The sequence below is a fragment of the Canis aureus genome, chromosome 18 (genome assembly GCF_053574225.1).
Source record: "Canis aureus isolate CA01 chromosome 18, VMU_Caureus_v.1.0, whole genome shotgun sequence".
NCBI lineage: Eukaryota > Metazoa > Chordata > Mammalia > Carnivora > Canidae > Canis > Canis aureus.
In genome coordinates, this window is record NC_135628.1 from 51096431 (window position 1) to 51121252 (window position 24822).

Below are 24822 nucleotides of genomic sequence, written 5' to 3' on the forward strand. Positions count from 1 at the left end.
CAGACTCGAATATGGGTTTTTTGGCTTGAATTTCCATGCAGATGGTAGTGGGTCCATTAACTGAGATGGGAAAATATGAGGGGGTTAAGATTAGAGGTTGGCATAAAATATGAATTAGATTCCATCATGTCCATTAAGGACATGTCCATCCATTAAGGACATGTCCATCATGTCCATTCCAAATAACTGGAAAGATCATCTTATATCTCTCAGATCTCTATCTAGACCGATAGGTAATTTTCAGTTCTGATCTCTTTTTTTAGCTCCACATTTAATATCTTAATACATACATATGTATATATACATATTGATAGTGTATTATCATGGCATGATATGTAGCATATCATTACATATCTATCTGTGCATATCATCGGAATATGGGATCTAGACCATGAAACTGGATGAGCTCACTAAGAAGACAATTGATATAGACAAGAAAGGAGGGCTCAGAAAAAAACTCCCAAATCATACACAATTTACTGGTAAGGCCCAGGAAGAACAATAGAAAAGAAAGCTAAGTGGTGGTAGCCTTCAGTTAAAAAGTATGTCCAGCTGGGTGACTATAGTTAACAATATTTTTTTGCATATTTGAGCGTTGCTGAGGGCAAACCTGAAAAGCTCTCAGCCAAAGAAAAGGAAGATTGTAACTGTGTGTGGTGGCAGATGTTAACTAGACCTACTGTGGTGATCATTTCAAAGTATATATAGATAATCAGATTATCATGTTTTAACTCTGAAACTAATATACTATTATAAATCAATAATATCTCAATTTTTAAAATGGATGGAAGCCAAAAGAAAAGCAAGAGGAAAGCATGTCAGAAACAAAGGATAAGGCCACTAAGTGAAAACACTGCTGTGACCCCAGAAATGTGAGAACAGAAAATAAGCTGCTGCATTTGGCAGCATAATAGTTGTTAGCAACTACGACAACAGCAATTTCAGTCATTTGGAAGGAAAAGTTTGATGTAGATAATGTGGATACACTCGATGTTAGATGACATAAACCCGCAGGCAATATCTATATCGATGAGATTGGATTAACTCATCCTTAAAAAAATGTTTAGTGGGTGAGAGCAAATGGAGCAGAGTTTAGAAAGCTGTGAAACACCAGTGTTTAAGAGGAAAGAAGGGGAAGATGAAGAGACAAACAATACGAAAATAGAAGCTAAGGAAGAATTAAGAAAATTAAAATAGTATATTATCATAGAAACCAAAGGAGTAGAAAGTGTCAACAAAAACAGAGTAGATGAAAGTGTCAAAGTGAAGCTCGATCACATAATGAATGGAACTGATCATCAGTGCAATCTCAGCTAGTGAAGACTTTCAGTAATGAGGCATATGTCTACTTTGGTTGTGTGGAGAATAGGATTGGAGCCAGCTCTCAGTACAGACAAATGAGATGGAGTAGGTCAGTAACAGCTAGTCTGATATTACCCAGTGCTGGAATATAGGGCAGGGTTGACGGTGGGACTAACATCCAATGGCAAAATAAGTTTAAAACACAAACAAAACCCACAATCTGGGTAGTGATATTAAAGATGCCAATGTTAAAAATCAATAGGGCAGGGGGAACAAATGAGTTTGCAGGAAAAGATAAGATTAGGATAAGATAAATACTGAGTCAGAGTATTTCTTATATACTGAAAAGTCCTAATATTCTGGTCCTGTGAGGACCAGATCCCTCAAAACTGATCCCTCTCACTGTACTCCATTCACTGCCTTTCTCTGCCCATCTGATAATGTATCTTTGTCCTCCCAAAGATGGGTCTTACACATCCGGTAGCTCACTGAATTCCACCCAGACTAGAGCACAGGATTGCAGAGGATTGTAATTGCAAATAGAAAATTGAGGCTGTCACGTAAAAAGCATTGAAGAAACAAACCAAAAGGTATTAATTTGACTTATTAAGTGTGCATAGGTGGGTAGAAAGGACACATCTTTGGCATCCCTGGAAAGATTTAAATGTAAAGGTAACAGAGAAGGAACTAAATAGCAGATAACAATAATGAGAACTAAAGATAAAGGGCACAGATAGGGGCACCTGGGTGACACAGTGGGTTAAATGTCTGACTCTAGATCTGAGCTCAGGTCTTGATCTCAGGACAAGAGTTTAAGCTCTGCTTTGGGCTCTACATTAGGTGTGGAGCTACTTAAGAAAAAAAAAGTAAAAGGCAGATATAGAAGTTAAATATTAAAATTAAGTCAAAATTTCAATCAACTGAAATTGAGTATAAGTGTTAAGGGATAGACCCTGAAACATGTATGTATGTGATTAGATACAGAAAACAGGGGGAACCCTGGGTGGCTCAGGGATTTAGCACCTGCCTTCGGCCCAGGGCGTAATCCTGGAGTCCCACGATCGAGTCCCATGTCAGGCTCCCTGCATGGAGCCTGCTTCTCCCTCTGCCTGTGTCTCTGCCTCTCTCTCTCTCTCTCTCTGTGTGTCTCTCATGCATAAATAAATAAAATCTTAAAAAAAAAAAAGATACAGAAAATACATGAAGAAAGAACACGGAGGATGAGTACAGTTATAATGAGAATATTAATACACACTGTGATATGGGGTAAGTAAATACAAAATGTTTTAAGATATTCACTCAAGTAAAAAGACGAAAAATGTAGCAGAAAACTTTAAGTCCCGTTGCAAAAGCTTCTTATCTTGATGAAGTCCCAATAGTTCATTTTTGCTTTTAATTCTTTTGCCTTCGGGGATGTATCTTGCAAGAAGTTACTATGACTGAGTTCAAAAAGGGTGTTGTCTGTGTTCTCCTCTAGGATTTTTTTTTTTAATTTTTTTTTTCAATTTTTATTTATTTATGATAGTCACAGAGAAAGAGAGAGAGAGAGAGAGGCAGAGACACAGGCCGAGGGAGAAGCAGGCTCCATGCACCGGGAGCCTGATGTGGGATTCGATCCCGGGTCTCCAGGATCATGCCCTGGGCCAAAGGCAGGCACCAAACCGCTGCGCCACCCAGGGATCCCTCCTCTAGGATTTTGATGGAATCTGTCTCACATTTAGATCTTTCATCCACTTTGAGTTTATCTTTGTGTATGGTGAAAGAGAGTGGTCTAGGGGATCCCTGGGTGGCGCAGCGGTTTAGCGCCTGCCTTTGGCCCAGGGCGCGGTCCTGGAGACCTGGGATCGAGTCCCACGTTGGGCTCCCGGTGCATGGAGCCTGCTTCTCCCTCTGCCTGTGTCTCTGCCTCTCTCTCTCTCTCACTGTGTGCCTATCATAAATAAATAAAAATTTAAAAAAAAAAAGAGTTAAAAAAAAAAAAAAAGAGAGAGTGGTCTAGTTTCATTCTTCTGCATGTGGATGTCCAATTTTCCCAGCACCATTTATCGAAGAGACTGTCTTTCTTCCAGTGGATAGTCTTTCCTCCTTTATCGAATATTAGTTGACCATAAAGTTGAGGGTCCACTTCTGGGTTCTCTATTCTGTTCCACTGATCTATGTGTCTGTTTTTGTGCCAGTACCACACTATCCTGATGACCACAGCTTTGTAGTACAACCTGAAATCTGGCATTGTGATGCCCCCAGATATGGTTTTCTTTTTTAAAATTCCCCTGGCTATTCGGGGTCTTTTCTGATTCCACACAAATCTTAAAATAATTTGTTCTAACTCTCTGAAGAAAGTCCATGGTATTTTGATAGGGATTGCATTAAACGTGTATATTGCCCTGGGTAACATTGACATTTTCACAATATTAATTCTGCCAATCCATGAGCATGGAATATTTTTCCATCTTTTTGTGTCTTCCTCAATTTCTTTCAGAAGTGTTCTATAGTTTTTAGGGTATAGATCCTTTACCTCTTTGGTTAGGTTTATTCCTAGGTATCTTATGCTTTTGGGTGCAATTGTAAATGGGATTGACTCCTTAATTTCTCTTTCTTCAGTCTCATTGTTAGTGTATAGAAATGCCACTGATTTCTGGGCATTTATTTTGTATCCTGCCACACTACCAAATTGCTGTAGGAGTTCTAGCAATCTTGGGGTGGAGGCTTTTGAGTTTTCTATGTAGAGTATCATGTCATCGGCGAAGAGGGAGAGTTTGACTTCTTCTTTGCCAATTTGAATGCCTTTAATGTCTTTTTGTTGTCTGATTGCTGAGGCTAGGACTTCCAGGGCTATGTTGAATAGCAGTGGTGAGAGTGGACATCCCTGTCTTGTTCCTGATCTTAGGGGAAAGGCTCCCAGTGCTTCCCCATTGAGAATGATATTTGCTGTGGGCTTTTCGTAGATGACTTTTAAGATGTTGAGGAATGTTCCCTCTATCCCTACACTCTGAAGAGTTTTGATCAGGAATGGATGCTGTATTTTGTCAAATGCTTTCTCTGCATCTAATGTGAGGATCATATGGTTCTCGTTTTTTCTCTTGCTGATATGATGAATCACATTGATTGTTTTACAAGTGTTGAACCAGCCTTGTGTCCCGGGGATAAATCCTACTTGGTCATGGTGAATAATTTTCTTAATGTATTGTTGGATCCTATTGGCTAGTATCTTGTTGAGAATTTTTGCATCCATGTTCATCAGGGATATTGGTCTGTAATTCTCCTTTTTGGTGGTGTCTTTGTCTGGTTTTGGAATTAAGGTGATGCTGGCCTCATAGAACGAGTTTGGAAGTATTCCATCTCTTTCTATCTTTCCAAACAGCTTTAGTAGAATAGGTATGATTCCTTCTTTAAACGTTTGATAGAATTCCCCTGGGAAGCCATCTGGCCCTGGACTTTTGTGTCTTGGGAGGTTTGATGACTGCTTCAATTTCCTCCCTGGTTATTGGCCTGTTCAGGTTTTCTATTTCTTCCTGTTCCAGTTTTGGTAGTTTGTGGCTTTCCAGGGGAATTCGCTTTCCAGGAATGCGTCCTTCATTGGTTGAAATCCAGTTTTATCCATTTCACCAAATGGTTATCTAAGGGAAATGATTATGAATAAAGGTCCATATAATAAATAATCTAGTATTTTAAACTTATAATCAAAATCTATTCATAAATTTCACAGAAAGTACTTTGCTGACAAGGAATATTTTTTTGATCATAAAACATACTTTAAAGGACAAATCTGATTGTGCGTATCATTACTATTGTCCCTTCTGGGTTCTTTCTTGATGCTACATTCCATATGAGAAAATTGCTTGATGTTGAATAAAACTAAATGGATACCAGAACAATATCTAAGCATTCAGCTAACTTCTATTGAAATGTATGGTGCTTTTTGTTGCCTAAGTATTGACATGGCGATAGAGTGTATTCCAAGTGTCCTTCGTACTCAGGTGGAATCACACTATGTTACCAACTCTTTCATGTTAGCCAATCATTATGCAAAACAAAACAAAACAAAACAAAACAAAACAAAAAAACCCTACTTTAAATGCTTAGTTTGGGAAAAGTCAAAGACCAGGGAAAAGAACCAAGCAAATCAGTTTTCATGGGGATTAAATGCATGTTTTTATTCCTCTTTTGGTGTATTCCGACTGAGCCATATAAGATAAGCATAAGTTATTTATTTAAGTTAATGTCTTATAGCTAGCCCAGGTTAAAAAAGATGAAGATTTGGTTTGGAATATTTTTTTGATCCATTTACATAAAATGTCAACAGAAGTAATGACAATCTCATGAATCACTGGAGTATATTATTTGAGCACATGAGGAGGGCATTCGATAAGTTACTGTATTCTGAAAGTTGGTGCACTAAATTCCATTAGAACACAGGGATTATACAGTAAATGACAAATATTCTCAGAGTAAATGACAAATAAATCAAACCAAATTAATTTTTAATTACTTCAGTATTTTGCTTATTAAAAAATGGAAATTGAACCAATTAAAATTGCTTTTACTGGAAAGTAATGCACAGGGAAAAAGGAAATGGAAAATAACAATCATATTGGTTAAACAATAATATAATATAAATTTTAATTTGAAAATTTTAATTTGAAATTTCTTTATTGCCATTTAGTAGTCAATAAATATAGTATTTGGGGCTCTGCACCTAATTCCAACATGTGGAATAGGGGTTTTCTCCCCACACCACCAAGGAATGCATGGGACACCAGCTGAGTCTCCTACAATCAACTCAAATTCTGATGCTATCTACTTGGAGACAGTATCAGATTCCACAATTGAAGGGCTCAGTCCCACAAGACCACCCTTCATTTCAGACTCCAATCATAAGTCCAGGTAATTAGCTGTGCTTCTGACTGTCTATAAATCAGAGGTTCCCAAGGCCCCCTCTTTGGGTTCAATTAATTTGCTAGAACAGCTCACAGAACTCAGGAAACCTGTTCCCTCACTAGATTGTTGATTCATTGTAAAGGATATAAAAGATATGAATCAACAGCCAGATCAATAGTCTCAACAGAGTGAGGTCTTGAACAAAGGACTCTTTGTCCTCCTGGAGTTTGGGGCTTAGCATGATAGCACAAGAAACCTGGATGTTCTCCATACTTCCACCTTTTGGGTTTTTATGGAGCCTTCATTACATACACATGATTGATTAATTCTTTGGTCCTTGGTGACTGATTCAACCTCTAGCCCCTCTCCCAGCCCCGGAAATCAGAGGATGGGACTGAATGTCCACCCCTCTTTTGGGGATTGGTTTCCCTGGCAACAAGCCCCCATTCTTAGGCACTTTCCAAAAGTCACCTCATTAACGTGAACCCAACTGTGGTGGAAAGGGGCTTATTATGAATGAGAAGTCACCCATTTCACTCTTAGGATACTGAAGCATTTCTGAGAACTGAGGGCCAAGAGACCAAATATTATAAGAAAAGATGTTCCCACTGTTCTCATCACTCAGGAGATTCCAAGGCTTTGGGGAACTGTGAGCCAAGAACTGTGGATGAAAAGCAAATATATGTGAGAAATACATATTTTAGTCATTTAAGTGACCCGGTATAAATCACAATGTCATAGTTAGTGATTAGTTGATTTTTTGGTGTTTCATTAAGTTTTATTATATAGAGATGTATTTGAGATATATATGTGTGTGTGTATTTATTTATAATACCTTCTATTAGATTCAGAATTTAGAGGATAAACTCTGTAAAAGCTAAACTATGTCCAAGTGTTTTTTCAGAATCTGTTAAGTGCTTGATGCATACAACTTCTGTTGTACAATTTTGATGTTGCCTGAAGTCTGACTTCATCTGACACAAATAGGAATAAGGAAACAGATCAGGGATATGGAGGGTTCTATGATTCCTGCCCTTTTCTTTTGGCTGCCATACTGCATCTAATGGGGACCCTTAGCCATCATTATTTTCATATACCTAGAGTTCAGAAATCGTGCAGAAGTATAAACCATGGCACTAGTAATTAGGTAAAACTTGCAAATTATTGTGGTGAGACCATGGCTTTGGAAAATGGGTTGCATCTTTCGAAATGAATTGATTTCCATATAACACAATACTTCTGTCATCTTATTTTCCAGTGTGGTGTCCAGTGTTTCAACTGTTGCTATTTCAATGAAAAATGAGTATATTAACTGCACAAGAATTCTCATTTTCAAAGCAAGCAAGCCTCACCTCGCTAAAGCCAATCCCTTCATTTACCAGAAAACACCAGAGAACAGAACTAAAAAAGGATAGAAGGGATGATTTGATATTTTGACATCCTACTTTACTCAAGATCTAAGATGACTAAAGATCTGACAGGAAATAAAACAGTTTTTGAAAAGTTGGATAAGGTGACAAAATTGAATCAGATGATAACATTTATAGAAAGTAGCATCTTCTGTGAATGGCCATTTACCAGAATGGATTGACTAAATTTAGTGAGCATGTTCAGAATATAAAACAATGAAAAAGTAGCAAATGCACAGAAAAAAAGTCTTATGAAGAAAATTTGGGATAATTTTTGAAAATATTTTTTAGTACACTATTTCTTTTAGCATTTTGGGCAAGGCATGTACCAGGAAAAGACATCAAGATTTTCCCTACTTAAAAAACAGTGATAGGATTTTCCCTTTTACTTGCCACAATCTGCAGATGTTGGAGAGTACAGAAGTCCCTCCTCATCCATGGTTCCCTCTCCACAGTTGCAGTTTCCAGGAGTCAGCTGTGGTCCAGAAGCAGATGATTCTCCTCTGATATATCATCAGAAGGTCATTAGTAGACTAATGCTACCACATGGTGCCCATGTCACTCACCTCACTAGATCTCATCAGGTAGGCATTTTATCACCTCACATCATCAGAGAAAGGAGAACCAGGACAGGAAGATATTTTGAGAGAAAGACCACAGTTACATAACTTTCATTACAGTATAGTTATAATTATTTTATTTTATTATTATTATTTGTTGTTTGTGCCTTATGTATAAACTAAACTTTACCATAGGTATTATGTATAGGTAAATAACATAGTATATATTCTGTTTGGTACTATCTGGTGCTTCAGGCATCCACTGGGCATCCTCGAAACATATCCTCTGCAGTTAAGAGGTGACCACTGTATGTTTCATTTTGCATTTTACCTTGCAACTGGCAAAAAAATATAACTATCTGTTCCAAGTGTATAAAACTTAGGTCCTTAGTCAATAAGCTCTTGTTATACCTGCACTGTGTGCCTAACAGAGAAACACACACCCCCACAAATAGTAAAACTTTAGTTAAGTAGAATGTTTATATTTCTTAGTAAAATAAGACACCCCTCCAAATATTTAAAATTTTCATTGGCAAATGAGATCTCTGTATTGCTAAAGGGTGATTTCTCTAAATATCAACTTCTAAGATTCTAGGAATGTAAATATGTAAGTTGACTTGATTAAATGGAACTTGTAGTGATTGATCCCATTGTTCTACATACTTCCTTCTTTCTTATAATACAAGTCAGGAAAAAAGAATACAGTAAAATTTGCTAATTCCTGCCCAAACTAAATTAAGAAAATCACGGCAGTTCTTCAAGAAATTTATAATTTGCACAGGTAAAAGAAAAGAAAGAAAACATGAGCAGTAGAAAAAACTATATAGAAGCAGAAATGGTTTCACAAAAAAAAGTGTAGTTATTAAAAATCATTCTTGGCCCTCTGGAGCCCGTTTTATTTATTTATTTATTTTTTTGTATGCTTTACAACCTTCTCTTTTTTAATCAATAGAAATTGGGTTATTCATATTTTATTCTAAAACTGCTTTCAGTTGACTTTGATAATGTGATAACAGAAGGTAAGACTCCTGTGTGTGTTGGCATTAATAAAAACGCCTCAGAAAGATTAAAAAGCTCCTGGAACCACCAGAATAAAACAACAACACTGATGGAATGAAAGAATATGATAGAAATTCAAGAACAAGGAGTCCTGCCTGTGATCTCTTAAAATCATACTCAAATTACATCTGCTTTTAGGACAGATTCTATTAAGAAGTAATCTTCAGCAAGGTAGAAAGTGATCTGATATAGTTGTTAAATGCAATGAGAATTTAGAGAATAAATAAATCATATATTTGCAATGTACAGAAAAAAATTCTAAGTACTTGGAATATATAGGACGTCCAGTTGTGTCTTCACTTCGGAAAATCAAAATAATACTCTCCTTGGCCTCTGAGTCCCTGAGATAGGAATAGCTCCGCTCTCAATCTTCTGTGCTGGAGAGTTTGACCTGAGGATAAGACACATACTGCTTCTTCTGAGCTTTTTAAGAAACTGCGTGAGATCTTTTGTGGCCTGCAGCAGAATCTTGAAGAAATGCTTTGAGTGGCTATGAAAGATTACAGAGATTAAAGAGGACAGTATAAGACACATTAACAAAAAGAGAAACGATGACATGATGACAAAGAAGGACATTTTTCAGTAATTCCATGAATAATAAGTTTCAAACCCATTAGAGGGATCTTCTTGTGCAAATGCCCCTCCCCCCATCCCTGATATCCGTGGCAGGAGGCAGAACCAATATAAAATATAGAGAAAATAGAGAACAAGCATATAAATAGGCTTTGGTCTCAAAGGCTCTATTAGCCTGAGTGGGCCTCCCAGATAATTTTGTGGTCTAATCAGCAAGCCATCGAAAAAGACTGGACTCAGAGTTTATAAAAGGTAGGCAAGTAGATTGATAACTTACCCTTCCATTTTCTGAAACTGGTCACCTTAGGGGCCTTATTTATTATGGATTTTTTTCCCTACCTTTGAGCTATATGTCATTGGCTAAAGTCAAATCTCCATATATCATCCCTGTTTCAGCCAGATGGTGTTAAGGAATTAAGGTGAAAAGAATGTGGGTTCACGGGGCACCTGGGTGGCTCAGCCAGTTAAGTGTCTACCTTAGGCTGGGGTCATGGTCTCAAGGTCCTGGGATCAAGCCTGGATTTGGGGTCCCTACTCAACAGGGAGTCTGCTTCAAGTCTTTAAAAAATTTTAAGAAGAATGTGGGTTCACAACCGGAGGCTCACTATAGAGCCAGAGGTGTAGGATAAGGGACAGGTAGTAGGAATTCATTACACATAAAGTAGTGCCCAACATGGTACCAAAGGCTGTGTTCATGCATTTCAAGAATAAGGAGAAGGAGAAGACAAAGAAGAAGAGATGTCAAGAAGAGGAGAGGGAAAATGGAGAGAGGGGGAGGAAGAAGGAAGAGGAGCTAAGAATAGAACTGTCAAAGTTACAAGCATGAGATGTTAGGCAAACACTGTACATGTCAGGGAGAGCATAATGATTTCCTTAACCAAGAAAGGCAACTCAAATCAGGGAGTAGGGCAAAGGCTTTTGCCTCCATGCAATTAATAGAGCTATTCACTGAGATTTCCTGAGTCCTATGATAAGTGCATGGAAAAATCATAGATAATAGCTTTTCCGTGTGAATTGGGAACTTAGAAGTCAACAAGTTTAACCTCCTGTTAGATGCTATGTACCTATCAGGGATTAATCTTGCAGCTTAGTTATTGGAACAAAGAAAAACCTGTGATTTATTAATATTAATTTCTTAATGATTAATTCAACAAAATGATTTAATCAAACAAAAGAAGACTCCTCCCTTGTGAAAGCCTCAAGTTTCATAAATTAGAAATATCATGGTAAAATGAGAAATATTTGATTGAGTTCTATGTCTGACTAAATAATGAAGATCTCATATGCTATTCATTAAATTGATTTTTTATTAATTATCTTCATATAAAATTCACATATCGCAACTCCAACCTAAATGATCATTCAGAGAAACCTTAACTCAACATAACATATGAATTAGCAGTGCTTTGGTAAGTATTGCTCACTAGGCTGGAGATGTGCTTCTGCAATGTAGATTAATTAAAGGAGAATACTGAAGCTGAACAAATCATGTGGCAGTGACACAGAAGGGAAGGTGGCAGACTTAATTCTCAATATTATTTAAAATACTCTGAGAATTGAATTTAAATTCTGCTGTCAGAATTTAAACTTTACCAGAGAACATCATTTTGAACCACCAAATATCAATTAAACCTTAGCTGAAAGTAGTTAGTTATATTGGGGGAGAATTTTCTGAAGGATGCTGAATATGTCCTTCTGCTAGATCTTTACTGTCACCAGTGGATTGGCAAAACACCAGGTCAGGTGCTGTACTTCAGCTGACTAAAGTCAGCATTGTTTAGTTAGCCCCACTTGCTATACCTCATTCCAAGTATACCCTAGCCAAATACACACATATAAGTGCACGTACCACACACATCCACATCCACATTCTCCCTGCATGGAATTGCTACACTGATCATACTTTGGTATGAGGACATGGGGGATTACATTAAGGGTTAGAGTGAATCTTGGTGCTGGAATCCTGCAAAAGCCACTGAAGCTAAACAGTGTATTATAATTATAAAAATCCTTGGGAGAAATTTCTTTATGACTTAGAATCATGAATATTTGTGCCTTTTCCAAGTAATTAATTTGCTTTCCATTTTGGATAATGTGATTTATTTAGCTGGTCACCTTTCTCTTTCAGCACTGGCTAGGAGTAAAGCTTCAGGTTTATTAGGGTTCTACTCTTAGCATATAAAGTTGTCATGGTATGCATCAGTTCTGGCTCCATGTAGGATTTCAGCCCATATGTGTTCCCTGCCTAGCCCTTTTCATCTATTTCCAGTGACTGGCATCTTACATCATTTTATCTACATTAAACATTGCTGTAAATCCACTTTTATCAAAAGCATTTTTTAACTAAAATGAGAGATGGAAAGAAGGCAACTTTTCCAAAAGAAAATTTTTGTTTTTCAACAACCAGTTATTTGAAGATAGAGATTGGAAGTAATACTTAATACAGTATCAGTATATCAGCATATAGCACTATCAATAGGAAACACTTTCAGAAAAGCAAAACATAAATAAAGTCAGTTGAGAGCTTTCCATTTCTATGTAAAGAAGCTAGCTAGCTACATAGAAGAACAGTTTCAGTCAACAAAGCACGTTTGAAATCTGATTTTTACTTAATATAGTTAAACTAGAAGTAAACCTATAGACTTAAGGCTATACCTACTTTTAACAATTTATGTATGATTTAATAAAAGCTCAAATCTTTTCTTCTATCCAGAATCCTGATCAAACCCATAAGAAGCTGTGGTTCTCTTTTCTTAGTCTTGAGTGCACACAAAGACAGAGTGTACATTTCTTCTGTAACTGGCTGGATTTTAAAAAGTATTAGGTTCATAAGATACTGGTACCTTAATGTTTGATGCTATTATGATTATATTATGTGAATAGAATGATTCTCAAATGATATTAGAGAAAAGGTCCATGGAATCTGGTCCTTCCCTGGTTATATTGATCATACTAATTTTCTAGATTCATCAGAGCTATCTTAATTTTATTCCCTAAAAGGAGTTAAAACATCTGTTTAACAGGATAATTCAAAAATATATTTTAAGGAAAAAAGTATGAGGATAATGAAGTATTTATGATTGATCGAAGAGATTTTGAAGATAAAGGGGGAAAATGTACTTTATAGTGATAATCCATCAACTAGTCCCAAGAGTCAGATAGTGTAGTAAATTGTCATTTGGTAGCATAGTATCTCTTGGCTATGAGTACACACCATTTATACATTTTATTAAACTAAAAGACATACTTAGATATTGCTCATCTCATATAATGAAAGTACTTACTATATATCTCTTGGACTTTCAACATAGCTTGACCCATGTGGAAAGTCAATAAGAAATATCTTTCTCTCTTACATAGGTGAACTGTGGCAATAATTTCATGAATTTTTTCCAAGGAGAAATAAGGTACTTATTAACTTATTAATTATTCTCTTGCTAAGCACATTAGTCCCATCTGACATACAAAAATTTTAAACTTTCAGCTTTGTAAATCTTTGCAAGAAATTTCTCGTAGATATGACCTTGCTGAGGTTACTTTACTCACTGCATCCTCCAACCTTGATAAGAGTTGAATGATTGTATGACCCTATGAGATGACGTTTCAAAGACAGATTGTTTCTAAAATATTATTGTTATTATTATATGTCAGCTGTGACTTTCTAAAATTGCTTTTTCAAACTTTAAATATCTAGATTTAAACACCCAAATTTAGAACCCGGTCAGCAGTTGATGCTAACTGAGATTACAAAAGTGAAAACTGCAGACATGTGTTCTAAGACCAAGTTGAAATAGGATGCATTTACTACAGAATCTGCCAGGACTATAATATATGCATTTCAAGTTCCCCCTTTTTCCCCCTGGAATTCCACTTGCTCCTTGAAAATGCCAGATTTTTTTTTTTACTTGTTGAAATGTCTATCAATAATTATTTGATCAGTGGGTAAAATTTCTGTGAAAGTTGTACTCAAAACTTGACATGATATGAAAATTATAATAATAAATCCAGATGTGTTAAGATTTCATATTGAAATAGCATTTTAAACACTTAGTCTTAGAATCTTATGACAAGTGAGAAAAAATAAAATGCATCTATTAAAAGTAATATAAATCAAACAAGAAAAGGAACATAATTCAAGCAATAGATCTTAAAAATCAGTGAAATAAGAAAAAAGGAAGTTGGGTTCTGGAACGTAGCAGAAATTGGCAGTTTACCACAACTCCTTAAATTACCCCAATTCCCCAAAGTAATAGTGATAATGTGAACAAATTCTTAGAATTCCAATACTGTATATTAGTTGCCTGTGGGTGCTGGGACAAAATACCCTGAACTCAGTGGCTTAAAACTACATGAATTCCATTATTTCACAGTTCTGGAGGCCAGAAGTCTGAATCAGGTATCACTAGGCTGAAGTCAAGATGTCAGCAGAGCTATGAGCCCTCTGGAGGCTCTGAGAGGATCCATTCCTTGCTTTTCCCATCTTCTAGTGTCTGTTAGCATTCCTTGGCTAATGGCCACATCACTTCATCTCTGCTCCATCTCCACATGTCTTCACATCATCTTCTACTCTTATATCTATGTGAACTCTTTCATTTTTCTATGTGAACTCTTTCTTTCATTTTTCTCCTATAAAGGGCACCTGTGATGACATTTAGGGTGCAAACTGATCACTAAGGTAGTCTCCCTATCATAAAAACCTTAATTTAATCACATTTGCAAAGATCCTTTTTCCAAATAATGTAGCATTTACACATTCCAGGGGTTAGGACCTCATATCTTCAAGGGGCCATTTTTCAGGGTACCATGACTATGAAATTTGAAAAGAAGCAAAGTCATGTATTTTTTTTTTTTTTTTTGAAGAAGAAGGAGAAGAAGAAGGAGAAATGTTTGCTAGGGAGAAACTGATATAATGTTGAAAGTAAATTTGTCTTAAAAAAGTGAAGTCCAGTGACTACATATTGGATTATGGAAATATACCACAGCCTAAAGGCCCCAGTATTACTATGCCTCTCTGAACTAGATGGAGTAAATCCTGGTATATGAGGTGTTTGACAAGTACCTTAGAAGAGAGATCAGGGGTTGGGCTTTTTATAATCAATTACACTCCAACTTTTTAAGCTCTTTCCACCTCTGGACCTGCCTCCTATGCTACCATTCCATCAAGCTGCAAGAGGATATAAAGGACACAAATTTTTCAGCCCCCAATCTAAAAGAGAGAACAAATTGTTCTAAATTCAGTGAAAAGAGATTCAGGATTCACTCATGTTTTATTAGATTTACTAGAATGGCCCAAATATTAACACATTAAAATAAAACGTCATTGCAAATGTTGTAATAAAAGAAAGGAGAGTAGGGAGGAAGAAAGGAAGGAGTGAAAACCACAAATAGTATCTGCTAGTGGGAGAAGAACTGGTATTAAAACATGAAGCTTCACAGGTTGTGTCAAAAAATTAAATCCAACTACTATTTATAAGATAGTAATCTGAAGACATCTAAATAAAATAACACAAAAATAAAGCTAAATAAATAGGCTAATTGTATGAAGAATACAAAAACCAGCAATCCATTTATATATTAGCAATAAAATTTTAGAAAATATAATGGAAATAAACCATTCTTGTTAGCAATAACAATATAAAGTGACTAGGAATAAGCTTAATAACAACTGTGTAAGAGATATCTGTAAAGTATACATAAAATAATATTGATATATACTGAAATCATTTACCAGTAGATAATAAGTTGTTAAACATTACTTTTGACTATAGATGGTATGGGGATAAAAGACATTTTTTCAACCCTTTCAACCCTGTCAACCCTTTCCAATGGAGAGTTTCTGGTTTGTTTGAAAAGATCAATAAGCCTCCAACTAGATAGTGGTGAATTATTGCAATATTATAGATAAACCCAAGGAAATGAACTAAGAAATAAAACTCATAGAGTGTAAAAAAGTTGATGTTTATCTAAGACCAAAATGTATTTTGTGACCAAGTTGTAAAATATTGTTTTAATTATAAGAAAGTTTAATTTATAAAGCATTAGTTGAGTTCAGTCCAATTAACTTTTGTTTTGGTAAGTTTACAACCTGAGAAGTCAAGAGGTATCTGAATATTCAGTAAGGCATTAGAAAAGTTTATTTTTGGTCTGGTTTTGGTTTCTTGTTTGTTTGTTTGTTTGTTTTAAAGAGTTATTAATTTGAGAGAAAGAGAGAAAGCATGTAGGGGGTAAGGAAAAGAGTGAGAGGGACAGAGAGAATCCTACAGCAGACACGTCCCTGAGCACAGAGCCCGATGCGGGGCTCAATCCCAGGAGATCATGAGCTGAGCCAAAATCTAGTTGGCCACTTAACTGACTGAGCCACCCAGGTGCCCTAAAAGGTTTACTTTTGTATCTTAATAAACACAGTGGAGAACTGTTAAGTAGTCTGGAGTATAAATGTATAGATTCATATGTTTTGATGACCATACCTGAAAGAAATTTGATTATTTGGTGTTAAGCTGGGGTAAAGTCTCTTAGGACAGAGTGAAGGAGTCTATTCTTTTCAGATTTTTTGTTCAAAATTTTAATATTCCACTCAAATATAAATATGTGGAAGGCTTTTTATAAACATGTATCAGAAATACCATCTCATAATCTTCATCAAACATAATATTTGATCAAATACAATCTTTGATCCAATAATTATTTTGAAATTAAAATATGATAGTAAGTATATTTATTCTTGTGTTTATACCAACATTTGGTATAATGGGAAACTTAGCTTAGCTAGCATTGTCCATATAGTCAGCTTAAATCATAAGTCTTGGTATAGGTGATTCTCTAATCTTTCATAGATGCATAGTTATCTAATTTAATCATTTAGAGATATATATGCCATAAAATTCCTGTTAGTACAGTAATAGGCAGCATAGCACAGCTATAAGAAAGAAAGATATGAAATTATAGAGAAAGAGTTTATTTTATTTTTTAATTTAATTTTTAAATTCTTTATTGACATTTGATATATAACATTGTATAAATTTAGGATGTACATGTTAATTTGCTAGTTATGTATAGTAAAATGTATTGCCTTTGTAGCAATAATTAGCACCTCTATCACATTACATAGTCCTCTTAGAAGAAAGATTTTAGATGGAAGACAGGAAGGCACCACCACCAAGCTTTACCAATACCAGTTTGCCTTCTTCTGGTAATTTGTTTACCATTATTTAGAAGACATTAGCTAAGGTTCATTTATTCGGAGTGGGCAGTTGTTGGAATCAAACAATATTTGCAAATACCTGAGTCTAACTAACATTTATAATATGTATGTTCACAACAGAATACTTTTGATGTAATATTTGCAATACAGTGTTCATAAAAATTTCTAATTCATATATCTGACAATAGATTTATATCCAGAATATATAAAGAACTATTCCATTTCAATAGAAAGCAACAAACTATCCAAAAAATGGGCCTTGTATTTGAATAGACACTTAACAAAAGAATGTATAGAATAATAAAAAATAAAATAAAATAAAAATAAAAAATAAAAAAAATAAAAATAAAAAAAAGAATGTATAGAATAGGATATAAGCAGATCAGTTTATATTCAACATAATTAGTAATTAGGTAATTGCATATTAAAAACTCAATGAAAGAGGACAAACTCTTTGGAAGGATTTAGATAAAAAAGAATTAACAATACCAAGAGTTGATGAAGGTAAGGAGCAAGAAGAAATTTCATGCATTTCTATTAAAAATGTAAAATGATATAACTATTTTGGAAGTTTGATAGTTCCTTATATGTTAAACATATGCTTACCATGTGACCCAGTCATTCTATGACTTGATTTTTAACCAAAAGAAATTAAAACCTATGAACACACAATCTTGTATGGGACTGTCCATAATACATATATCTATTATAGCCCAAAGCTAGAGACAACCATGATGAACAGCAACAAGTGAATGGATAATTACATGAGATTTATATAATGGGCTACTACTCAGAAATAAAAATAACAAACTGCCAATATGCCTAACAACATGGAATAATATCAAAAACATTATGCTGAACAAAGTAAGCCAGATACCAAAGGGTATTACTCTATTCTTTCATTTATGTGAAACTAGAGAAGAGAAATTTGAAATGTCAGAAGTCAGATTTAGTAGTTGTTCAGGTCTAGGAATTGGAATGTTGCCTAAAAGAGGACACAGTAAACATTTTGGGGTGATGAAAATGCTTTATATCTTCCTTGTAGTTGCAGTTATAGGCAGTGAAAATCTGTCAAAACTCACGGAGACACACCTAAAATGTACTTTGTTATATGTAAAATATACACAAATAAAGCTGATTGATATAAAACACCTTTTATAATAGCATCAAGAACATAATATAATTAGGGATAAATTTAACACAAGATTTTTAAGACTTCTACACTGAACACTTGAAAACACTGCTGAAATTTAATGAAGAGCAAAATGTGAAAAATGCCATGCAAATGTTTTAGAAGACTCAATATTGTTAAGGTTTAAATTTTTTTTTTTCAAACTAGTCTATAGATTCAGTGCAATCCAAAACAAACCAACTTGATCTTTGGTAGAAATTGACAAGCTGGTGTTAAAATTCAAATGGGAATGTAAAAGACATAGAATAGCCAAATAATAATTGAAAAAAAGAACAGTGTTAGAGAACTTGTACTACCTGTTTTCAAGATGTACTGTACAGCTGCAATAATTGAGACAGTATGATCTTGGCCGACAAGAAATAGAACAATGAAAGAATTTGAATTTTGAAATAGACCCATGTGTAATATAGTAAACTGATTAATAGGGAAAACAATAGTCCTGGATACAATTCAAAAAATGGTGTTGAAACAACCAGATATTCATATGGGGGTAAAATGAATTTTTTTTTCTCACATCATACATAAATTTTAATTTCAGAGAATTGTAGATGCAAAGCTAAAAGCTAAAACTAAATCTATAACACTCCTACCAGAAAACACAGGAGAATACCTTTGAGATTTTGTGACAGGCAAACTTTTTTCTTTACATAAGATACATAAAGAACTAACCATAGAAGAAATCATTGATAAATTAGACTTTTTAGAATTAAAAATTTCTCATCAAAAGTCACTGTTGAGAAAATGAATAGGAAAGCCATATTGAGAGAAGATTTTGCTGTAGATGTATCTGACAATGGACTTGTACTCCTAAAATAAGGGCTTTTCCCGTATATTAAAGAAGTGATGTAATATAATGTAATAATAATGTGATATAAGATAAAAGAAATGATCCGGTTTAAAAATAGGCAAAATACATGAATAGATATGTCACATGAATGACAAATATGCACCATGAAAAAGTGTTCAACATTAGTCATCAGGTAAAATGCAAATTAAAATAACAGTGAGATACCTTTATACTGCCACAAGGATATCTAAAAATTTAAAAAGATAGACAGTACCAAATGTCAGCATGAATGTGGAATAACCAAAGTTCTGGTTAGTGACGGGAGTGTAAAGTCCTTTAATGGGAGTGTAAAGTGCTGAAAAACTCTTGGGCAAGTCCCTGTCAAGTTAAACATACTTTGTAATGCAGCACTTCCACTCCTAGTTATTTACTCATGATAAATGAAAAAATATGCCCAAAAAATCTCTTGTCCAAGAATATCCTTTGTAGCTTTATTCAGAGTCCAAAACTGAAAAATAAAAACTGAGTATTCATCAAAAGGAGAATAATGTATACTTGAAATGGAATACAATTCATAAGTATTTAAAAGAACAAACTGCTAATAAGTATGGCCACTGAGATGACTCTCACAGACATCATGCCGAGCAAAAGAAACTGCATAAAAACCATGTAATATATTATTGTATTTATGAATTTCAATGAGAAGCAAAACTAACTGATGATGATAGACATCAGGAAAATGGTTCTCTAAGATAGGGTTCAGAAAGGAACTCAGGCAACTATCGAGGGGTCAAGTAATATTCCAAATCTTAATTGGGGTGTAGTTAGAGGAGTGCAAGCATTGGTCAGAATTCGTAAAGCCATACCTGTAATGTTTGTGAATTTCACTGTTTATATTTCTTTTAAAAATAAGGCAGTACTTAAGATTCTACTCCTTTGGCTTTGGTAATTCCTGGAAACTGACAGTAGCATGGAATTTATGTATGAAATGCAAACTGTAAGGGGAGCTGGAGCAACACCACTGTGTGTAATAATGTTGTAACAAAGAAAACCAACCGAACTCCTTCAGAGCTCCTGCATGGCTCAGGACTGCCCCGAAACAGCACCAGCCTCCAGAGCCCCCTGATGCGCAGTAATCAGAGGCAAGATGGCTCATTTCAAATACAGAGCTGAAAAGTAACTCTCAATAAATTTTTGCTAAATTGAAATAACTTTTTAACAGATTATGAAGGGCAGTAAAACCTTATCAATAAAGATTTTAGAAAAGGTACAATTATACATTTAATGAACTTGTTTTAAAGAAATCCCATGAACCTTTTCAGCCTTCAACTAATTTATAGTTAGTAACAACATTCAAATGTTGTTGATTTTATTAAACAAATATTCACTAGTTCTTTCCCAATAAATGTTTCTCTATTTAAGATAGATGGATGATGATGAAGATAGATAGATAGATGATAGATAGATAGATAGATAGATAGATAGATAGATAGATGATAGATGTTAGATAGATACACATATTCCCTGAATCATAAAGAATTACACTGTTACAAGATGGCTTAGGTAAGGGTAGATATAGTGCTCTATATTTTATTTTGTTTGGGATTATTTTAATTCTATTTACCAACTTCTGAATGTGTATAAACCTTTTAGAGTGCCCAACTTCAATTCTTTACAGTATTATTGTATCTAGCCTCCAGTTCATTTTTTATGACTGGAATAAAAGTCATTGAAGCTAAGACTTACTCAGGGGCAAAAGTTATTTCTGATACCTGAGGGCTGTTTATCATTACCTCTCTATTCAATCTCTTAATTTTCTTATTATTTGCCTTTCTTCTTTTACTCTTTTAAAACTGATTTTTCTTAGTTTTCATTTCATGTATGAAGCACTAATAAGTTCCCGAGACACATGCTATTTATTCCACTTCTTCTTCCCAACAATACGGATATCTCTCATACATAGTGATAATTTTAAAAGTCCATTGAATGCACACTATTGATGAAAGAATCTAGCCGAATTGCATTTCTATGCCATAACCTCATGGGTGAGGATAAGGGTATGGGGAATGTGTTGACCTAACAAATTTTGGAAAATGTTTGGACTAGAAACTGACTGAAGATAAAAGAACTAAAGGTAAAAAGAATTTGACATCCACAATATAAGCTATTTGGGAAAGTTGTTTCCTATGTGGGTGTAAGGGTTCACCATTCTAATGCTATTACATATTCATTTACAGGAATTGAACAATCAGATATATGGATGGCAAAGTATAGGAACCGGGTTTTGAGTGTTGGAGTTGGGGGTTACAGATAACCAAAAGAAATAGTCTAGAGTGACCTATGTAGTAATGGGGTTAGGGTTGGAAACAGTATGAATTCATATTTATCTTAGTATAGGTATAGATGGTTACATAGAGAAAAATATATATATATATTTGTGTGTGTGTATATATATGTATATATACATATATACATATATACCAGAATGCACACATGTAGTTGCTGCTGTGCTAGCTCAGAGGGTCTAGAAGTAAACTACTTTAGTAGCAATGAACATATCTATCATCCAGATCTTGGTCACTAACATTATTCTCCAATAAAAAGAATCAGGACTTGTAGAAAGATTGATTCTGGGAATGGAGCAGGAAATAGTATGAACATGGAGCTCTTCTAGCACCAGAAAATAAGGAATTCCTAAAGAAAAATGATAATGATAATAATAATAATAATAATAATAATAATTCTATAGTGAAGGTATGTGTCAAAGGGACACAGGAATCAACTAAAAAAGCTCTAAGTGGTCAAAGCTGGAACAGTTTGAACAACAAAATGAATAAAGCAATATTGGATTATAACCCAAAACATAAAATAAATATCCATGAGTTCATGCTTATATAAATAAATGATTTGGGATGCCTGGGTGGCTCAGTCAGGTAAGCATCTGCCTTCAGCTCAGGTCATGATCCCAGGGTCCTGGGATCTAGTCCCACATCAAGCTTTTTGCTCAGCAGGGAGCCTGCTTCTCCCTCTGCCTGCTGCTCCCCCTGCTTGTGTGCTCTCTCTCTCTCTCTCTCTCTCTGACAAATAAATAAAATCTTAAAAATTAGTAAATTATTGAGTAAATAAATTGAGTGGCAGGCGAGGCAAACCTCTACTGAGAATTCCAAATAATTTATATAGATACTCTGCCCTCAAAAAGAAGGAACATAACCCCCTACTCCTGAAGTGTGGGCTACACGTAGAGATTTCTACCAAGAGAACAGTAGGGAAAGGGGGGAAAGAAAAACCTTACAGAGAAGAAAAATGAGATGGAGATCACTCTTCAGCCAGGTGATCAAGGTTAACAGCAACAGTGATGAGTCATATTGATAGTATGTAGCCTTGTTATGATGTGATGAAAATGACACTTTACCTCTGTGGTCTTCCTCCAAAAAAAATATAATAATAATAACCTCAGTCTAATGAAAAAAAATTGGACAAATCCCAATTAAGGAGCGTTCTACAATATGCCGGACCAGTACTCAAAAACTGTCTAAGTCATCAAAAAAAAAAAAAAAAGGGAATTCTGAGAAACTGTCACAGACAAGATGAGCCTTGGGATACATGACAAACCGAGTGTAATATGATATCCTGGATGGGATCCTGGAATATAAAAAGAATATTAGGTAAAAAAGGAGGAATTTTTTTTTCTTAAAGATTTTATTTATTAATGAGAGAGAGAGAGAGAGAGAGGCAGACTCCAATGCGGAGCTTGATCCCAGGACCCTCGGATCACAACGTGAGCCAAAGGCAGATGCCTAGAAACTTAGCCACCCAGGCACCCTAAAAAGGAGATAAAAAATATGGACCTCCATAATAATGTGCCAATATTGGTTCATTAATTAAAATGAATGTGACTTACTAATGTAGGATGATAATAATGGAGGGATTTGAGTGTGGTGTATAGTGAGTCTATCTGTACTATCTTTGCAATTTTTTTGCAAATCAAAAACTATCTTAAAATGAGTTTATTTCAGACAAAAAGTACAGGGAGAGCTGCTTTAATGGGTGCTACCTCATACAGGTGTCCTTTGTCAATGTTCATTTTTGGTTTGGCAGTGGGTTGGTTGGTTTGCTTCTTGGTTGTTCTGGACCAGCTGTGGTTCAATGGTAATTGCTCAGGACCAGGTTTGTGCCTCCATATTTATTACAACTCCTGTGTTTTTCTCAATTCCTGAAACCATCTTTAAGCAGAGGTTTGACTCAAAGTCCATGAGTGGTATAGTCTTTCAGTGTCCATACTGAAAAAAAACTGAATTTCTCTGAATCTCCACTCTTCATCCAAATCTCCATGAAACCAGAATTGTTTATTTAGAATAAACAGAGAGACTCTTACCAGCCTGCATATTAGAATCCTCTCTGGAGCTCCTAAAATTGCCAATGCGTGGGCCCCGCCCAAGGCTAATCAGAATCTCTGGGTAAGGAAGGCAGGGTACAAGCATCAGGAGTTGTTTGAATCCTCCTCCAGGTGACTAAGGTGCATGCAGGATCGAGAGCACTTGGGGTAGACCAAGCTTTAAACTCCTAACCTTAACCCTCTGGAAGTGAAGCTGCTTGTAAGGGAAAGGCATATAGGATTTCCCCTGATCCTAATTTCAAGCTTTTGCAACTTTCAATTTAAAAAGAAAAAAATGAAAAGAAATAGAACCCGCAGTACATATGAAAACCAGAGGAACTCAGGGGACATTCTCACATCTAGGGAAGAATGACTTTAAAAATGCTTACTTATATTTAAAATTATCTTTCTCTTTTGTTTTCGTTTCTTTCTTTCTTTTTCTTTCTTTCTTTCTTTCTTTCTTTCTTTCTTTCTTTCTTTCTTTCTTTCTCTTTCTTTCTTTCTTTCTTTCTTTCTTTCTTTCTTTCTTTCTTTTTTTTTTTTGTTTGTTTAAGATTTTAGTTATTTATTCATGAGAGACACAGAGAGAAAGAGAGAGGCAGAGACACAGGCAGAGGGAGAAGCAGGCTCCATGCAGGGAGCCGGACGTGGGGACTCGATCCCGGGTCTTCAGGATCAGGCCCTGGACCGAAGGTGGCGCTAAAACGCTGAGCCACGGGGGATGCTCCTTCATTTCTTGATATAATTAGGCAGAGGCATATTTCTGACTTCTAAAAGAGTAAAAAATCAATCATGGCTAGAGCTACTGAGCAAAAAGAGGACCTGGAGAAGTAAAAGGGACAGCATACCTAGTTCTTTAAATCATACAGACTAGAGCATGCCCCTCAGGCATTCTGTGTGCCCAGTAACTTCAACATCTCTGACATCACTGTGTTCCTAAATGTGAAAATTATAGGTCAATTATGAAGACAATAAAAAAGCCTCAGATACAGGATGCCAGGAATCACCAAGCAGTACCGAGGTTATTGGATCTAAGTAGAATTGAAACCTTATGCTCTCCAAGACAATTAGCATTAAAGAATAAAGAGAGTTGATTTACAATGACATCCAACTTTAGGCAGAATGAGAATTTTTAAATATTTTTATGAACTTTTGCAAATGTGACAATTTGAGTCTACACATTTTATTCTACTGTTTTAAACCAAAGATGACTTGTTTCTATGATCTTAAAGAAATGAGTATCATTGGGCAAGTAGTGAATAGAGGCATTAAATGAACCTATATTCTTAAAAGCTGCTTACAGGTGACAACAGAGCTTATAGATCTTAGTGGTGCAACCTGCTTTTTAAGACAAATAGAATCCGGTTATCACAACCCCACATCTGCCTTTAAGCAGCTATCTGATTCAAAGTCCAGGAGTGGTATAGTTTTTCATTGTCCAAACTGAAAGAATTCAGATCATGAATCAGCATATCAAAATTTGAAA

At 35.3% G+C, this 24822-nt stretch overlaps 1 long non-coding RNA gene across 1 annotated transcript in view; it reads right to left on the bottom strand.

Moving 5' to 3' along the window:
• The window catches only part of LOC144288368 (uncharacterized), a 47941-nt gene that overhangs the window by 11653 nt on the left and 11466 nt on the right, over nt 1-24822 (bottom strand). The window contains exons 5-6 of the long non-coding RNA XR_013356310.1: nt 9475-9698; nt 8156-8189 (exon numbers count right to left, since the gene is read on the bottom strand). This is a non-coding gene — a long non-coding RNA (uncharacterized LOC144288368). The remainder of the gene's footprint in view (nt 1-8155; nt 8190-9474; nt 9699-24822) is intronic.